The sequence below is a fragment of the Cygnus olor genome, chromosome 5, assembly GCF_009769625.2.
Source record: "Cygnus olor isolate bCygOlo1 chromosome 5, bCygOlo1.pri.v2, whole genome shotgun sequence".
Lineage (NCBI taxonomy): Eukaryota > Metazoa > Chordata > Aves > Anseriformes > Anatidae > Cygnus > Cygnus olor.
In genome coordinates, this window is record NC_049173.1 from 31,030,201 (window position 1) to 31,046,177 (window position 15,977).

Sequence of the window (15,977 nt, forward strand, 5' to 3'; positions counted from 1 at the left end):
GCCTAAAGCTTTTCTTGACCAGATTGGGCCAAGGGGACTGAGGTCAACAAGCGAAGCAGTCCAGGCAGCCCCATCCATGCAGCACAGAGCTGGTGGTGGGAATGGCCTTGTTCTGCCCCACACATGAAGTGCCCTGGGACATGGTGAGGGAAGGCAACACCAAGCAGGTGACGGGGCTTGGGCATGGGTGAAATGTACATGATGGAAAGGCTGCCCCAGGGCAGGAGGGCACGGATCCCCGGCAGCATGCTGCTGTTTGTGCAGGCAGCCACAGCCGATTGGATGGGCCAGGCAGAGGTGCTCGATAAGCAAAAGCCTCAGCAAGCAGCAAAAAGCATCAGTTAGAAAGTTAGAAACATTAGCTGTCCACCTCGTGATGCTATCTTTTTAACTTCCCAGGACAACAAAGCGCTGTCTGTTAGAGTTGCTGGGTGTTTTTGTAAGGGAATGTCACACTGATGAAAGCTGTTTGACGGCCTGTCCTGCGGAGCTAGGTCTTGTCATGTATACAAGAGCAGGGGAGCACAGGCACTGTGGCAGGACGTGTCCTGCGCTGCTTGGCTCGTCCACGCTCCAGACAGCTCCTGTGAGCGTCCCTCCAGCTCCCATCATCTGCCCTGCCTGCTGTGGTAACGTGGGGGAGCTGGCAGACAGAAGGGGCAACATCCCACGCCATCCCACTAACAAAACAGCTTTGTGGTGTTGGGGAGGCTCTGCGGTGTGTGCTCAGTGCTCCCCATGGGGCACCCGAGAGCTGTAAATTCACATGGCCTGCTTTAGGTCTCTAAAGTGCTTGTGGGGTGTAACCCAGGAGCCTGCAGCAAATCTGAGAATTTAACCTGGGTCTCTTGTGTCCCGGTCCAGCATCCTTATGAAGGACCCACCCTTCTCTTGCCTTCAGTTGCTTTTCTGAACCTGCCAGTAAGGAAGTCTGGCAGGGCTCACTGAAAGAAACTCAAGCCTGTTCTGTAGAGTCTCTTCCAAGAGCATACGCTCCTAAAAAACCTATGTTTGGGCTAGTCAGATAGCATCAGGGGAAACCCATATCCAGAGCAAAGAAGCAAGTGAACATGCCACGTTTGTTGTTGCTGCTTTGTAAGAGCAAGCAAACAAGGCTCTTGTTTCCTCTTAAGACTGAAATTTCCAAATCCCATCTTTCAAATCAGGCCTTGCAAATCAAGGTGGTTCAGCAAGACCAAGTCCAAACTTCACAACTCCATTTGAACCTGTTGCTGGTGATTCCTGCTTTGAGAAGGGAAAAGCATCCAAACAATCTCTCTCAGAGACTCCCTGGGAGTCCCCTTTATTATCTGCCCTCTTTGAGATGTCTTTACAGAGCCCCATGTTTTGGAAAGCAATGAGTCCTGTTTTTTTGCTTCCTCCCTCCCACCCATGGCACCCTTTCAAGTTTTCATCTTTGCAGTGATAGAGCCACTCAAGATCACGGGGCGCTTTGGGAAGATGCTAGCCCCTATGGAAGAGGTGAGCCCGAATGCATTCATAGCATCAGGGTACGCACAGCACGTAGGTGTTACAGTCATTAGAATCACAGGCAGTGGGTACAGCCTGCTGGGTGCCTGGAAGGAACACTCCCTGCTCTGCACACGGGATTTTTCACATTGCAGAGATTCTCCACAAGACAAGCACCCGGATAAATACAACCCAGCCCAGCAGGTCAGTGACATCAGTTGCTGGCAGAAAGATGTTGTGGATTTAGCCAAATCCCAGCTGGGACTGGTGTGTCACTCACTGTATAGCTAGTGAACACATAGGCCCAGGTAGAGAAGAACCAAGTCTTCTTCAGCCTCCGTGGAAGAAGCAGGGAGCAGCTCTTTTAGACCAAGACACCTCCGATCTATAGCTACCCCTCTACTTTGATGGGCCCTGACTGCTGCTTTTTAAGTCTCTCCCCTTCTTATATGCTGTGCCCTTCTGTGCTCAGCCCAAATGGGATAAGACTTATACCCATCACTGAGGATCACAACCGAGGAGCCAGTGCCTTGTTCACCAACCTCCTCAGAAACACCAACTTGTGCTTAAAAAGTATTTCCTGAGAAAACAGGCCTACTTTCCAGCATCGAGAGTGGAACACCCACATGCTTGTCCGGCAGTTGGGCTTGGCATGAGCGGTCCCTGCGGGCCACACAGCCCTGCCAGCTTGCACTACGAGTTTGGAGGCAACACATCTGCTGTCTGCACTATTGATCCGTCATGGGGCTGAAATGGAAGCTTGTGTTGATGCTCAGAAACACAAACTGATACCGTGGAGCAGAAGTGCCAATATTTACAAATTCCCAATGTGAGATTCACGGATCACCTAGGGAAAGGATGGGAAATCATCCCCCTGCAGCACACCTGTATACACACACGCGCGTGTGTGGCTGTTTGCAGTCCGTGGCTGATCTGCAAACAGCCCTTAGTGGAGGCCCAGGTCAGGAGCCCAGGCAGTGCTGGAGGCTCTGGGTGCCCACAGAGGCCGGTGTGGGAGAGGAAGGCTCTCCGCACAAGCTGAACCAAACTAGGAGCTTTTATATTCCTGCCAGGAGGTAAAACTCCCCTTAAAGAAACAACCAAAAGCAAGTCTAGACAGTGCCTTGCCCTATAAATATCCAGGGAGAACGCACAAATAGCCACAATTGCCAGGATCTTGGGACAAAAATTGGAAGCTGACTCCACCTCTGCTGCCCCTCTGAAAGAAGTGTGGGCAGAGTCCCCGGGCTGAGTCACAGCTCCTGAATTCACGCTTTTCCTCTCTCTTGGAGAAACCCCACAGAAGCCACAGAAAAGCACAGAGCAGGCCTGGGCTCGCTGCTTCTGCTGAGCCCGGCTCCTCCAGGGCTGCCAAGCTGAGCATTACCTGTGCTTGGGCTGCGGTTTAGCAAGCCTCAGAATCCAGCCCAGAAATAGCGTGCCAAGTATTAATAGATGCTTTTGGAAACATGGAGGGAGGTGGAGGAGTGCATGCTGTATGAAAGCTCTTTAAAATGGTGTAAACTAAAAGGTCCTAGTTCCAAACTATCCCAATGGGACAAAGCGTGCTCTGAGTCCACTGGGAAGAAATGCAACACGAGTTCCTTAGGATTCCCAGGAAGGGAAGAGTGGTGTGGGGAATTTTGTAGCCTTTTCCTCCAGCCTGTTTTCCTTTGTGCCCACACCTTCTGCGAGCAAAGGCTGTCCCCTTGTCCGGCTGCTGGCAGATGGGGCATCGGGAAAAGAGAGTCGGGCAGGGAATGAGGGGGTTAGAGGGCAGCAAGGGGGTTAGAGCTGTGATTTTCAGAAGGGGGAAGGATTTGACACTGCGCCTCTGTTGCTGGAAGGGATCCTTTTTATTTTCTCTGCATAGAAATCAGGACTCGAATGTCAGGCCAGTAAAAACAGGGAGTGACTGCATGTGTGTCATGTTCCAGAGCAGGACGGATCACAGCCCAAGGCGCTGCCCTGTTCTGCTCCAGCCCAGCCTGAAGGAGGGCATTGAATCGCCTCTGTCTCCAGGCAAAGCACCAAAGCCCTGTGCGCAGCTGGCAGCGTGCTCATGTCTGCTGGCTGCAGGCGCTGACTCCCAGAGCTGGTCCTCACGTGCTCCTCACTGCACAACAGGAACACCTCTCCTTTCTCGTTCGGCTTTTCTGGGCTAGAAGGAGTTTGAAAGCTTTGCCAGCAGAGCTGGCACCGGTGTGGCAGGATGGGCTAGCAGCCGGGGCGATGGGGAAGGTGTAGGAGAAGGTTCCCATCTGCGTCCCTGCTGTTTCACGCAGTGGTGTTAAGGCTCTGATCAAGAGCACAACAAGCTGTTCTTCTTTGTGCTGGGACTTTAAGAAAGGAAAGCGAAACCACTTCTTCCAGAAGTAGTAGCTGGTCCAGCCGTCAGCCGACTGTCCTGACACCACACTGACACCTGGGTGGTCCCTGTTATCCCCCAGGGGTGTCCGTGGTTTATTGCCAGTCGCAGCCGTGCAGATTGGTGAGTGACTGGCCACTGCAGTGGTGATTGCTTTGGGCTGACCACCCAAGTGCATTAATAGTTCGTTAAACATTTGCTTTAATGTGTAGGTATGCTGCGACTCCACCTACTACCGTACAATCCTTACAAGCCAGCCTCTGCAGCTACTGCTTTTACAGGTGACCTAGCAGATAAATTTGGCAGACAAATGCATTTTCCACACTGCTTCCCAGCAAAGGCCTTAGCCCCAGGAGGACCATGACACTTAAACCTGAACATTGCTTGCCTGGCTAGTGCCAGCCTGGACAGGGAAGAAATGCTTCAGCGGAGGATGTCTGGGTGGCATGGCTGGTCCCTCACCAACCCTCAGGAGGGGCAGGAGGAGTTTGCCTTGTAAACAGACTCCTGCACGCCACTAGTTCATGAGTAAGACAGGGGTGTTGAGATTGATGGACGTTTCCACTGCCTCCTCCTAAAGGAAGAGTGTTTTTGGTCACTCCCTGAAGTGCTGATTCATTTGTCTGGCAGAGGTTCAGGTGTGCAGCAGGGCAGCTAGTGTGTCAAGAGCTTTTTTTTGCAGCTGAGAGAAGTTTGTTGTTAGGCTGAGAGTCACTTTTGGGGCCGTGTTCATCTTCAGTTTGTCTCCAGTATGGTTGTCTTGAAGTCCCTGGGGTTGCAGCAAGATGTAGAACATGATGGGTAATTGTGAACCAAGGAATGCTTCTTTCCCTGCGTAGGAAGGTCACACCACGAGATCATTCCCCAGAGACAGGGAGAGGACTGCAACCTTTCTCCCTCTGCCTGTGCCAGCAAGTAGCTGTTCCACACTGCTCCCTACTCCTTTTGCAAATGTCTGCCTATAGCACTTTGGGCTCGGGGCAGCTAATGCATCAATAATTTTCATTTCCTGCTTTAAAATTCACCCTCTGACTTTGGCCAGGAAGGTGGGGCAGAAGATATAAGGGAGATTCATCTCTTGAAAATCGCATTTGATGTTTTAAGGTTTTTCCAGCCTCTTTAGCCTAATCACGACAGCATTCGTTGCCACCTCTTCCCACCCCATTTTATGCTTCCTACTCATATCCTGTCTGTGTATTTTTGGCCACTTACGAACAATTCATTTGAGCTAAAACTTGGCACGTGGGAGCACCGGTACAAGTGTCACTGCAGGAAAACAAGCTGACATCAGTTTAACCAGCTCAGTGACTTGGTGGCAACCGCGGTACCAGGGACGTGACAGGGCTCAGGTCAAATTTTGGGCTGGCAAGGTGTGGGGATTCTCTTATCAAGTATCACTTTCTGGTCACCCCTGGAAGGCAGAAACAGGAGTTTCTCAAAATGTGCTTTGGCTGTCAGTCATTTATTTGTTTTACCTGTGAAATGTTGAGATTTTTGGATTCCTGCAGAATCCCCCTAGGAACTGAAATGGTGATTTCTGATGCAAAATGCGTTCTGTTGGAATGTATTTGACCAAACTTCCATGCTCTGCTTTGAGGATAGCCTCTTTTGCATGGTGAATTTGCAAATGAAGAAATAAGGGCAGAATGTGAGTGACAATTATTAAAGTAGGGAGTGTTGCTTTTCAAAGCAGGTTGGCAAAGCCATATCATACATCACAGGCATTGCTGTTTCTGCTGTCACCACTGCCCAGTATAAGAAACCTGCTTCTCGAAGGAGAGAACATACAGAGAGTCAGGAGATGACTGGCTATGGATAAACCACCCCTCTGCAGAGCAGTTTCAGGTTCCCTGATGATGGGTCTGGGATTACACAAAACAGGGATCTGCTTTTCCGTGTCCTGTGTCTATTTATGTTTTCCACAAATCTGCCCAGATTGCTCTTGCCAGTTACGGTGTGTCATACTCCTGCTCCCTCTTCGAATTCAAAAGACGAGATGCACAGGCACTGAAAACAGTGAGAACGAGAGCCAGGTGCTATTGCCAGAAACTCTGTGCAGAAAACCTGCTCCTTGCATAAGACAAACTGCACATCAGGGATGAGATTTCAGCTCGCCAGTCTGCAGCAGGTCTCCTGTGTATCCTCCAGCACATCCTTTAGACCCTGCAGGGCTCTGCTCCCACGGGTGAAAGGTCAAATAACAAAAATGGCGTAACAAAACTGTACGGTCTCACAAAGAGAGAGCTGCAGGCTGCAGTAGAATCAGCTCCTGTGGCTGGGAGGAGAGGTGCAGGGCAAGTGCCTGAGCTGGGAAGAGCGGCTGGCTGTCAGGGGAAGAGTTGCACTTGGTGCCTGGAAAGCCACAGAGGATGGGCACAAGGGCAGGTGATACAAATGGGCTCATTCCTTGCCTACTCTCTTTAACCGCTTCTTAAGCACCGTGTCATGCTGTCCTCTTGACCTAACTGTAGTGTTTGTTGGCAGTCTCCTAGAGATGTTCCTCGTATCAGCCCCTGTGGATGACTTAGGATACAGACACCTTCTCCTGGTAGTTCCTCTCTCCTGCTTTAAGCTCCTGCTTGACTTTCACGCTGAGGCCTGGGCTAAAGATGAGCGAGTGGTCCTGATTCCCCCTTAGTAACTGGCATTGTACGGTGACAAGTTACAGTCTTGGTTCCAGGAGCAGCTTCAGCACTTCCCACCCTCCCTGCTGTCCCTGGCCACCAAGGTGGTGGCCCCAGCAAGTGTGTGCAGGAGCACTGTGACCCAGAGCAGGAACCAATAGGACTTGAAACCCATTCCCCCAGACACACACATTTTTTCACCTCGCTGGTTCATTTTCCAGCCGGATCAGCTCCAGGACCTGACTCACAGCCCAGCCCCACGAGCTGTTGTGCCAGGACAACGAAGGAGAGTCACAGGAGCACGGGTGGCCAAGAATGCTTCAAGCCAGCATCACTGCCAAATGTGGAGCCTCCTCCTGCATGCATGCAGGTAAACCCTGGGCTTTCTCAGCGTAACCATCTGTGATCTGAAAGCTACCAGGCTCTGGGGATGAGGCCTGCAGGAGCGGGATTTTGCAGCACAAACAGCCAATTACGCAGTAACCAGAACAGTCCCGTGAGAGATCATTCCAAAAACAAACAAAAAAAATCTGTTCCCTTTGCCCTTTGTTTCATTTAGAATAGAAGGATGTGTGTGGTTGGGTTTATCAAAAGAATTTAAATGGCAGTTTCTAATCTTACAGTGCAGAAATGTTTTAACAATCTCACTGAAAAAAATAAAATAAAATTACACTTCTGCTAGGGCAAAGAGGAAAAGCATATTTGGTCCCTGCAGCAGAGGTCTGGGATGAGAGTCTGTGAGGATTACAAGAAACCAGGAGTGATAACAGAGCCGGAAAGGGCATAGAAGAGTTTCCTGCAATGTCTTGAAGAGGAAAGGCTTCATCAGCTGCTCCCATGTGCCCACAGGGGCTTGGCACAGGCATTTCCAGTCCCAAAAGACTAAAGCTCTGCAGGCAGACACGAAGGAGACGCTTTCTGCTGTGGGAAGCTCAGCACTATGGAGCAGGTTACCAGAGAGGCTATGCCATCTCCAGTCTTTATTTTCAAGAACCGACCAGGTAAAGCCCTGATTTCAGGGCTGACCCAGCTTTGGTTGGGCTAGAGACCTCCTGAGGTCCTTGCTGACCTGAATTACCCCACGATCCTCAAAGGGGAGAGGGGGAATGAGCAGCAAAGCCCTTTTATGCAAGGAGGTGGGCAACCTCCTTGTACAGGGGTCGGAGTTGTCAGAGGATGGCACACCGTTGTACCAATGCAGGCTGCGTGGATTCTCCTACGCCTAAAGGAGGAAGCAGAGGTGCTGCTTTCTACAGCCTGTGGTTTAAGGCAGAGTCCAGCTCTCCTCGACAGCCTGACTGTCTTTAGGGCATGCTGATCACTCAATGAGCTGCAGGCTTTGATGGGAGGGGCAGGTAGCCCAGAAAAGCACAGGAATACATGTTGTTTTGAGAGGGACAGGGGGTCTCTGAGAAACCAAAGGCATTTATCCTGCACCAGAGCAAACACCAGCTTTCCTGAACAGCAGATATGCAACCCTGGTAGCAAAACTTCCTGCACAGTTCCCCTCAACTGTAGATAAAATTATATTAAATGTAATTTTTAGCTCTTTCAGTAACTACCCTTCCTGGCCTGACCTTGGTTGACAAGCAGCCCTCCTGCTCCCAGCGCTTCCTGAAGACGCTCTTTCAGCACACCCAGCCCTGGTGGGGCTCAGCTGGGCTATGACAAAGTGCTACTCCTGGCGTTCTCCTGCCAGGTCCTCATCAGTCCTGCTCTGTTGGACCAACTTGTGGCAAAAGCTTAGCGTGGGCCTACTGCTAAGCTGGGTGTTTTGAGCTAACCAACTCCTAATTTCACTCGAGGTATTGCGGGACAGGATGCTGAGACAAGAGGTCCTGAGTGGCAGTCACCCATGCAGTGGAGAGCGGATTCTTCGTGCAGCATCTTGGCAGCTATTCGCACTTGTCTGGCCAAGAACAGATTGTGTTGGAGCCAGCATCACACACGGTGCTCTAGGGAAAACACTAAGGACTGATGAGAGTGGTGACAGCCCAGATTGGCCCTGCTGTCTTCACCAGTGCTTTAGATGTTCTCCTAACCTTTGACCGTTGGCTTACAAGGTCTTGGCAGGCAGGGAGCAGAGATTAGGAGTTTCCTTGGAGTTGTGCCAGGTGTGGGGCAGATGTTCTGGGGACCTGTCTGGTCTAGTTTGCAGGTGATTGCAGCAGGCGGGAACTGAGCGCTCAGCTTGTTTCATCCAGCCACCCTCAGCCCTCGCTTCCTAGGCTGTGATTAAACCTACATGACATTTCCTCCCACCGATCAGTCGCTGGGGTTGGGGCCAGACGCAGCTGCCTGGACACGGGGTGGCCCATCGCTTCTCTCCCTCCCCTGTGCTCAGCTCCATGCGGGTGTCAGGGTGAATTTGTCTGACTGCACTTCGTCCTACCCATCTAAACTTTTGACACCCCAAAACACCTGCAGCAAGGTGCTCCACAGCTCAGCTCTGCGTGGTGAGCTCAACCATCTCCTTTTGTCTGCATCGCACTTGCCAGCTGCCGGTTTCACGGGATGCCCCCTGGCTCTGTTATCAGTAAACAACTGTTCCCATTTCACTGTCTCCATGCCACAGGCAGCATTGCAGATCTTGAGGACAGCAGCACCTCAGCTCTGTCTCTTCCAAGCTCAAGAGTATTGGGAGTTTCGTAACTTAAGTCACGTATAAGGGAGCCCTTCCTTCTTTATTTTTAAACAGCAGCAGAGCGGAGGAGCAGTGGAAGAAGGGTGCTTCCACGTGTGAGAGGATTGCTCAGGCAGCTGATGGCCTGACCACACCTAGGGTGTTACCTGCTCCTACTGGCAAAGACCAGCAACGAGCACAGCTCTGGTACATTTGCTTTCAATTTATCCTGTTCAACCTGCTCTCACCTAGGTCAGTGCAGCAGCTCTTCTGACTAAGCTGCAGCTTTTCTGGCTTTTTTTTTTGTCAGTTGGTGAATTTTTTTTTTAACTTATTCAAGCAGTAGCAACTGACAGCAGCAACAAACCTGACAGTGCTGTGGATCTACAATCAACCCTGAGAGCCTTTTATGGCACATTTTCTCTCCCCACTTCTATTGAAAACAAAACAAAACAAACAAACATGCTCCCCACGTTATTCATATCTAACTTGCTCTGGCTTCGTTTGAGTGCCTGCTTGGAGAGAGCTTATGCCGAGATGCTGGACTGGGCTCTCCCCTCACCAGCCTCTGTTACTGAAGTACTGCAGGGCCAGCTGAAAAATGCTGACTTGGACCATTTAGGAACCAGCGCTTTGACTTCAGTGGGGCTAATTGCTGATCCCATGTCGCAGATGTACTACTGTCCTCCTGCAGTTTGGAAGGGTTTGTGTCAGCACAGTCGTGTACCATCACCACCCGGAGATCCGCTCGGGATGCTGGCCTGCAGGTGCCTGGTGCTGCAAGGCTCCGACCCCTGCCAGCCCGAGGGGCCTGGTTCTGTTCTCCTGTGGAGCTGAGCATGGATCCAGCCTGTTGAGGTCCATCTAATTCCAGTCAGAGGCTCATCTCTCAGTGTTGCTTGGGTGCAGGCTGGGGCACACTTCATCACGGAAGTGCTGCCTGTGTCAGATACTAAGGGCTGGAGTCTCAGCAGGGGACAACTGGGGAGCCAGCCCCTAATACCGAACCTTACACCGGACAAGCAGCACCCACACCTGCACAGGCTAATCTGGATGCTTGTTGTTCCTCTTCCTTCTTCAGAGAGTTTTGAAAGTCCCATATCTCGACCCAGAAGCAATGCCAAGAGCATCGGGTACTGAAAACAAGACGAACTGCCTTGCTGTGTGAAAGTCAGTGTTACAGATTAACCTGCGGGAATGGCCAGGAACAAGTCCATTCACTTCCTCCCCAGAGGAAAGCATAAATATCTTTCTAGGGAACAGAGAGGTTTTAATTAGTGCTCCCTTCTGCATAAAGCCTGGCTCTCCTACTCTGTCTCCTCAGATGAACACAGCTATAATTAAGAGGCAGCAGTGTCAGGAATGAGAGCAGGCTCCAGCCTGTGATTTATTAAGGGCTGTCGTGGGTGCAATTACCTTTCTCTCTTCCCCTCTCCCCAGTGTTTTCATAAAGTGAATTTACTGATGAAAGGGGTGTCTCAGGCTAGGGCAAATAGATGCCTCAGTGGTTATCTTCAGCACAGACACAGCAAAGGCAGAGTCGCTGCTTCTTTCTCCATAGAGTTACCATCGAAAGCCGTAAACCTGGCTTGGAGGATTTCATGTCTATGAGTCCCAGTTCTGGCCCAAGCCTCTGTGACTCCCTGTGAGCCACACCTGGACCAAGGACCAGCACCCACCAGCACCCTCCCCCAGCACTGCCAACCATCTCCTGCAGGATGAGGAGTGACCCTGAAGGAGTCCTGCTGGTGGCAACCAGGAGCGAGCAGCAGTAAAGGACAAGGCACTTGCTTTATCCTCAGCAAGGAGGTGGGTTAGGGTTAGGGTTTGGGTTTTGCTTTGTATTTGCTGGTGCAGGTATCTAAGTGAGCCCACAGCTTGGGTGGCAGCTCTAGTTCTCCCAGCAGCCAACGCCTCCAACACACAGAGAGCTTCTGAGTTAGACACAGCCCTGGTGTGAAGCCAGCCCAGGCACCTTGTCACCTTGTCCCGTCTCAGAAAACCACCGCGAGGAGCATCAAGTGAGTGGCACCCTGTTCCCCGCTGAAGCTCAGTGATCGGCTCCCAAATAGTTCCCACTTCTGGTCATCTTCAGCAAGAGGGAAGCTGCATGTAAACAGTCTGGGGGAGGCTGGTGTTGGCTTGGACTGTGCCTGCTGACTTGATTTAATCACCATCCTGCCAGCAGCAGTTTTTTTACTTTCTGAATTACTTAGCAAGGGTCAGCATTACTGCTGGGTGGCTGAACTTTGGTTTATTGCCATTCAAATGGTCCGCAATTTACCATTGTAGGATATAAATCTGGACAGGCTCAGACTGATAAGACAGTGAGGGAAAAAAAAAAAAAAAGGAAGTAGGAAGAACAAAATTCAAACAAATTCAAATTATGAAAAGGTTTGAGGTGCCAGTACCCCAGCTGGAAACCAAATAAAAGAAAGCATTTGCTGGCTCTTTTCAAGGTGGTGTTGAAGACCCCAGCCCACCTAATGTGGAGTGTTACTGCTCTACTGGCCATCAAAGGAGCCGCCTCCACCCAGGGCAAGTCTGGGCTGGAGGCCAGTGAGCCAGGAGGGCTCGTTTGTGCCACGCCTGCCCATCGTGGCAGCCAGGGCTGCTGCCAGATCCTATCAGCTGCCCCCTTCTTGTGAGTCCCCACCTTTGGCTTCCTCTTCCTATCCCCGTCCCACCACCACAACTGGGAACAGCCTCAGCACAGCCCCTCCTTGCTATGGGAGCCCACGGGACACAGACTCCTTCCTCGTGACAACAAGCCCAGAACAAACACAGGGTCAGTGGAGGAAGGTAGCATGTGTGCCCACTGTCCAGAAGGCAAGCTTTTGGGGAAGCTTTTGGTCTGCTTCCTTGGTGGGACCTCGGTGGTGGTGAGCACATCGCAATAAAACCCTTGGGAGCATTCAGGGAATGGGAACACGGGCTGGGCTCTCCTGGGGAACTGCAGTGCAGGTGAATGGGGAAGGTCTCCAGACTGGTCCAGCTCCCAGCTACACACCCTTCCTAACTGTGATTCTTCCTGATTTATCTGAACTACCAGGAAATAAAAACACCAGAGCTTTTTTGGTTAACCTCCTGTGGCATCGTGTATTTCAAGTTTGCAGGCAGTGCCATCCCCAGCCAGGTAGAATGGAAACCTCCCACTTCCCTGGGAGAGGAAAAGCTCTCCCAGTTGTGCAGAAGTGGCCCCGTCCACGCAGGAGCGGCTCAATGACAGCAGTGCATGGAATCGTCTCTCCGCTATCATGGCACCCCCTTCAAGTCCCTCTTGGCAGTGTTTCTGGAAGCTACCACCCTTCCCCTCCCTTCGAGTGGGAGGCTGGAATACCTCCTGGGTAGGCAGATAGGTATTTTTTTCTGGGCACCTGCTGAACCTTGGCCAAAGCAGGGTGGTTCAGGAGGCCACGCTGGAAAAGTCAAGTGCTGCCAGGCCTTCCCGGTACTGCGTGCGTGTTGCTGCTCACCGCAAGACAACCTGCTGCCGAGAAGGCTTTATTGCAGCGCGGGAAGCCATCGCTGCTGCTCCAGAAAGTCAGTGCACTGCCTGGGACACGCTAGGGAAGGCCGGTGAGGCTCGAGTATTTTTAGAGGGTGATGAATTTTATTGCCAATGACATCAAACTCATAGGCTAAAGGCCGTGCAAAGGCACCCGCTGACTGCTGTTTTGTAAAACAGACATGAGGCCAGACATCAGCCCCGCACAAGGAGAAGATGGCTGAGTCCTCGTCAAAACCACAAACCTGCCCTGACAGCACACAGAGCGAGACCATGGCATGGAAGAGAGAGAGAAAGCAAGAGAGTGTGGTGTAGATGGCTCTAAAGCAGTGCCCCAGGACCCAGCCCTCGGGGAATAACACTCCGAGGCTCCCCCCACGCGCTCAGGCTTTGCACCCGGACTTATTTGTATGGATGTTTCTCAAGCCCACACAAGCCAACGCGTATATTTCCTGTTTCACTCCTTTCTTTGTCTACCAGGACTGAAACCTCCCAAGTCCTTCAGCACATTAGGGTCTCTTCTGAATCGCTGTCCCTATGAAGTTATGCTTCCAGCCTGAATTCCCTGTGGCCCTAAGAAAAGCTCTCTGTTTTCCAGCACATTCAAAGCTATCTGGTGGAGGGTCAGATGCCAGCACACATCTGCAGATGGCCCTGAGGCCATCCATCTCAGCAGGGGCTCCTCGCTGGGACGAACAGCCCAGTTACTCCTCCGGAGTGATGCTAGCTGGCGTGGGTTGCTCCCGTGGAACCCCTCCCTGCCTCTTCATGCCCTTGCCTGAAGCCAGGCAGCCCCAGCAGGACAACCCTACAAAATGGTGGCTGCTGCTAACGCTACCGCAGATGGCGCCTTCTCCACAAAGCACCTGCATGCACGCGGGCGAGCTGCCATCCGGCTCGGCAAGCATCCGGTCCATGCAGACGAGGAGTTGGTCGGATGAAGCCCCAGCAGCAACAACCTGGAGGACCTACTTGGCTGGGCTTGGGGCCAGGTTTTGTCACTCCAGCTGATGGTGAGTTGTTTGCAGTCAACAAAAGCCGGCACCAAAGGAGAGAGGCTCTCTGCCCCTGATACGGAGCCCATGGCCCAGAAGATATTTCCCCCTTCAGGCTGCTCACCTCTGTCCTGGTGAGTTTGCCCACTCTGCTGTTGGGAGGTGACAGGCACAGTGGCAGAAAGCTGAGGTCCACGAGCTTGGCAAACTGCTTTATCACACTGAGCAAAGGGGGGAGTACGCATGTGTGCGCGCACAGCAGCAGCGCTCTTTCACAGCTGTTCCCTTCCTTGGGTCTTTACCAATCTCCTGATCAATGATGCTGGTGCTCAACTTCTTCTCAGGTGCCCAGAAACAGACCCAGCCCCTGTAACTTTTTTCCTTACATGACAAACCCATCCTGCCCCACAGAGCACAGCAGATCCTGTGCCGGACCGGCAGCAGATTCCTGTGTGTGCTGCAGGGCTGGGATCCAGCCGAGAGAGCAAGAGGTCCCCGACCAGCCTCGCTTCCTAACGCTTCAGGAGCAGAAACCAAGAGCAGATACAACCCAGGCCCAACAGCAGGCCCGGGGGTTAATCCATCTGTTTGTGTTATCCCAAAGACCAGTTTTTAACCTTGTTTTTAATAGGGCGAAGCAATGACCTTTGCCACTTTACAGACACGTTCCCACAGTGGATCCCAACTCCCTCTTCACAGCTGTGTTTTAAAGGGCTCCATGATCCCTCTGCTCTTTATGTGTGTTAATGACTAATTTTTCTCCCTTGTCAACCCAAAAATCGATCACTTGACTAAACAGAGCCAGGAGCCACGCTGCATGCGACAGTCTCAGGTAAAACCCTGCGTGGGTCTCCCCTTCGGCTGCTGTGCATCTGCGGGGGGCTGAGCCTGTCTCTGTCATTACTTTAACCCAGAAAAAAGTCCTTTTTTGGGACAGAGCCCACAGAAGAAGCTCGGCGCTGTAGCTCTTGGCCACGCGACCACTGACAGATCTACCCCCGGTTACAGCACTCGCTTCGTGCGGCGTTTCAGAGCAGCCCAGCACCAGAAGCGTTACCCCCTCCACTGCCCTAATTGTGGCAGGGCAATCACTGTATTTTACTACTGTGTTGTCTCAGAGTTATTCTTCATATTTAAAAATAACGTCAGTCAAATCATTTGTCCCTGAACCTTGTCCTCAGTGGAGTTTGCACTGGCATTTTCCAGGCAAATAAGTGAAAGGGGAAGGAGAGCAGCTCTCAGTCTCAGGAGTAGGAATGAAAGCTCGCAGGTAGCCGGAGCTGTCATGCGAGGGGATGGGGTGGCTCAGAGCGAGCCTCCCCCTGATTTTGAAATAGGGTAGTGAATCCTGCCAAGGTCACGGGCAGGGAGAGCTCATCGAAAGCAGCAGCCCGCAGAAGAGCCCGGTGGGTAGCGGCAAAAATTCTCAACACACACATCTCAAAAGCAGGAAACCCCAAGGTTTGCAAACAAACAGCTGCTCAAAGCTACTGTCTCTGAGCTTCATTAGAAACTAAAAAAAGATCCTGTTCTGTGCAGGACGGACATTTTGCTGCCAAGAAAGTGCCACCTACTGGATCTGGCCTGCCGGGGACGTACAAGAACGGGAAACAAACCCAGAAAAAAATAATGCTAGAAAAATAACTTTTTTTTTCACATTAAAAAAAAGGATATAAAACTATACATTTACAGTTATCCCAGCCACAGCCCCCTCTGATCACACCCCCTCCGAGGCTGAATCAGCTAAACTTTTGAAGCAGATAAACAGGGGGGTTGGGGGGCGGGGGGGGGATGTAAAGTTTTAGGGTTTGAAAGGAGACTCACCGGTGCCGAGAAGCCTCTGGTGTCTCCTGCAGTCTCCTTGGCTCCTGTACGTCCTGTCCCACTTAGCCGTGCCCTCCTAGTGAAATCCTGCTGCCATTCTCTGGCAGCCCAGCTCCCTGTGCCTCCCTGCGATGTGCTCTGTCCGTGAGCCGAGTGCCCCGGCCGAGAGGATGGTGGGGAGAGCAAGGCAGAGCCCACCCAGTGCCCCAGCCCGGGGGTCCCGCTGCCTCCGGCTTCGCTCTGCCCTTTCGTCCCCGTGCCACTCGCCCCAGTTGTCTGAGAGCAGGTGACAGAGGTTTCTTGGCAGAGGAGAGAGGAGGGGAGGGATGTGGAGGCAGCGAGAGGTGGAGCTGGACCCGGAGCAACAGGTTACTGTATAACCAGGAGCCGGTGGCCCCGGCGCAGCGGCTGCATCCCCGTGAGGTGTGGGGGCACCTGGGGCCTTCGCCCGCTCCTGGCCCAAGGGGAGCCAGAGCCGAGCCGTGCGCTGCCGCGGGGGGGGGGACGTGTAAAACTTCAGGTTTCTTCCGCCTGAGAACATTTTGTGCCCAAGCGGGAGGTAGAA

The 15,977-nt window shown here is 52.2% G+C and overlaps 1 protein-coding gene across 1 annotated transcript in view; it reads right to left on the minus strand.

Annotated features, from left to right (window-relative positions):
* Positions 1–15,728, minus strand: part of EPS8L2 (EPS8 like 2) — a 65,072-nt gene extending 49,344 nt beyond the window's left edge. Inside the window, exon 1 of the mRNA XM_040558797.1 lies at positions 15,413–15,728. The gene's annotated coding sequence lies outside the window, so the exon portion shown is untranslated. The remainder of the gene's footprint in view (positions 1–15,412) is intronic.
* Positions 15,729–15,977: the final 249 nt, after the last annotated feature.